Source organism: Amphibalanus amphitrite, unplaced genomic scaffold (assembly GCF_019059575.1).
Source record: "Amphibalanus amphitrite isolate SeventyFive unplaced genomic scaffold, NRLGWU_Aamphi_draft 000760F_arrow, whole genome shotgun sequence".
Lineage (NCBI taxonomy): Eukaryota > Metazoa > Arthropoda > Thecostraca > Balanomorpha > Balanidae > Amphibalanus > Amphibalanus amphitrite.
Genome location: NW_024882254.1, coordinates 70,234 through 73,667, shown reverse-complemented (window position 1 = coordinate 73,667; position 3,434 = coordinate 70,234).

Here is a 3,434-nt window from a genome sequence, read left to right as displayed (position 1 = left end):
GCCTAGGCTGGCGCCCGTCTCTGCTGTCCACTTGGCTGTAACACGAACGACTACACCATAACTATCACGTTACTTATATCTAACCATCGCTGGGCCCTTATTCGACCTTCAGGTCTCGTGCGCCGGGTGTGCTGTCCGCAGTATTTTACTGAGTCGTGATATCTCTATCCCCCTGTCAGCCCTAGTCGCGCTCCACCCTCCGAAGAGAGGAGGCTGATACGTTCCAGAAGACCTACACGCCCACGCTGGACGCTGGAGTCTGGGTCAAATGGTGACGTCAGGGGCGTGGACCGAGGCGGGGCGACGTCAGGCGACTGATGTGGGCGATGACGCTGATGGTGGGCTGACTTGGGAAGTGGTGGCGTCAGTCGGTGATGTGTGATGATAGTGAATTTCGGCATGCTGCCGGCTAATGGGAGTACCTATGTAATGCACTCATGTCCCGGGCGCTTCTTTTTCAGACAAGGTAATGTCTGTATGAGGCCGTGGGCATCGGATAGGCAGTAGGCAGCTATTGTTGTGTAAGCTTTTCACTCATCCTGTAAAAGTTTTTAGCTCGACGCTTGTTTATTTTTCTCCAATTTGCACCATACCCACATGCATTTTCACTTATCAACACTTTTGTGACTTATCAAAATTTTGATATAGCAATCCTTACAATGCAGAGCCCGAACATTTCATTGCATGTCCTCTCCAAAGTCAATGGGTGTTGTTTCCGGTATTCAGCGTTGTTATTCGCGTGTGCTGACAAGAGTATCCGGAGTCCGAACATCATCGCCATCCGCCTGTTCGCTCTCGGGCGGCACTAGCCGGACAGAACTGGGTAGCACGGGTCTGAGTCGTTCACTGTGGGCCCACCTACCCAAAGAGGTTTTATTCAGGGATCAAATAATTGTTTGAAATGTAAGAGGATTCGGATATGCGTGGTGAGATACACTAGGCCATGGCTTTTTGACGATGCTAAAAGGCTCGCCTAAATTAGCTCCTGTGGTAAGGTAGAAAGTGAAAGAAAGTGAATAAGTAGGTAGCTGGGAAAGAAAGAGTTAGAGAACAGACAGACAAAGGGAGAAAGATAAAGATAGGACGAAGAAAGAAAGAAAAAGAGAGAGAGAGAGAGAGAGAGAGAGAGGGAGAGAGAGAGAGAGAGAGAGAGAGAGAGAGAGAGAGAGAGAGAGAGAGAGAGAGAGAGAGAGAGAGAGAGAGAGAGAGAGAGAGAGAGAGAGAGAGAGAGAGAGAGAGAGAGAGAGAGAGAGAGAGAGAGAGAGAGAGAGAGAGAATGAGAGAGAGTCCAGCTATGAAGTTATGTCCAGCGGCCGGCCGCTGCCGGTGCTGCGTTCTATTGTCTACAGCGCCCGGCGGCGGCGGCGGCGGCGGCGGCGGCGGCGAAAGTGTCCCCGGCTCGCCACCAGGCCCTGGCCCGCCATCAACCGCCATCGGCGCCTCCGGACGTCACTGGGCGTCATCGAATGTCGGTCTTAGAGACAGACCGCGTGCCCTGGGTCTAGGTCAAACACTGAAGAGAATATCTGTCTGTCTGTCTGTCTGTCTGTCTGTCTGTCTGTCTGTCTGTCTGTCTGTCTGTCTGTCTGTCTGTCTGTCTGTCTCTGTCTCTCTCTCTGTCTCTGTCGCTGTTTCTGTCTCTGTCCTCTGTCTCTGTCTCTGTCTCTGTCTCTGTCTGTCTCTCTCTCTGTCTCTCTCTCTCTCTCTCTCTCTCTCTCTCTCTCTCTCTCTCTCTCTCTCTCTCTCTCTCTCTCTCTCTCTCTCTCTCTCTCTCTCTCTCTCTCTCTCTCTCTCTCTCTCTCTCTCCCGGAACTGGCTGTGACCCCTGCGTTCTAGCTGTTATGACCTGGCAGGAAAGAAAGCGGTAATGGCCATTTTGCTGCTGAAATGTCCGCAGAAGAGCACCTTTGAAAACGTTACAGCAGGTCTGACGTGTTCAAAGTCTATATACAAACGCATTATTCAAATAATTTATTAACTATGAAATAAAATCACTGTTTGTGTGCTCTGCGTCTTGCCACAATCTATTACCTGGCTTGCGAGAAGGAAACGCGCTTTGTTAGCATTGAATTAACCAAGGCTCTATAGAATAGGAAACTGATATTGGTGCAGTGTGGGCGGGTGAACCATGTACCAATATGCCTTATAAGTCAGCTTGTGGTAAATTTGTAGGTAAAGTTATGTGTAGCGCATTGCCCTGCGAAGCTACATAGTTCAGCCCAGCCGCGGTATACACCCGGCGCCCCGTCTGACCCATGACCCGTCGTGGCCGGCGGCCGACGCCCTCCACTTCCGGCGGGACCGGTCGGCCGCTCCGGCAGGGTGTTTGTTTACACTCTGCCACCCGAAGGCTGTAACGAGCCCGGCCGGACATACGACACGTAATACTCTGAGCTCCAGAGACCAGGGGGATGTGAGACTATGTGGGCGTGTGAGCATGTAACGCCGATGGGTGGCAAATCTGGACTGTACTTGATTTGTGTTCATGGGAGGGCATAAAGCTGTTTTGTGCTGCTTATACATCAGGACTCAGGTCACTTGCTTATGAAATCACTGATCAGTGATAACTCTAGTGAATAGTCACAAAAAGTGCATTTTAGCCAACTTTTTGGTAATAGCACTTTTAGCAATCCGTCCCAACCGCATGTACTGAAAATATATTATTGTTTCGCCATCCCGAGCTCGTCCGCAGTTGCAGACGCCACCTCGGAGATCAGCCCCCTGTGGCGGACCGGTCACCCTACTCCGGTGACCCATTAGCGCGCACGTGTTGGCGGCGCCGTCCGCACATGACTCCCCGTGGCACGTGCTCCGCAGTGTCCTCTCCACACAACAGCCCCCTGTGCCGACTGTCGAGGGCCCGCTGGCCGGTGCTCGGCAGCGGACCCCGAGAGGCACAACATCCGGTCCCGCCGCCGGAGAGACCAGCTCAAATGGCCGCCGAGACGGACAACTGTCCCACTGGATGCGTCGTTTCCGTCGTTCTGTGTTTTTCTAGCGAGGAAATTTACGTTTCGGGCGTAGACCGTTAGCGATGTCTTTGAGGCGGCTGTTGAGGATATGGAAGACGATGCTGCTCTTCTGTCTCGGGTGTCACCTAGGGAGCCCGAGGACGCGTTTATGGGTCCGTATTTCAAACGGAAACGGTATTCATTGGTCCTGGCAGACCAGTTACTGCTAGACAATGGTGAGATTCTCCTGGAGAATTGGGGGGCCGAAGCGCGGTTAGTGACCTTACGTTATCACATAAAGTGGACATAAGCATGGAAGAAAGTCATCGCCATCGTTCGTTCGTTCCGCTAAAGTGAAGCTTGCATTCGAATGCAATGTCTTTATACTTCCACCTAAGCATGCAATCATGCGAATAGCATGATGGTAATAACACGACTGATCCTATGCTAAGATAGCGAAGGTATTTTGTAACTGCAAAGTCG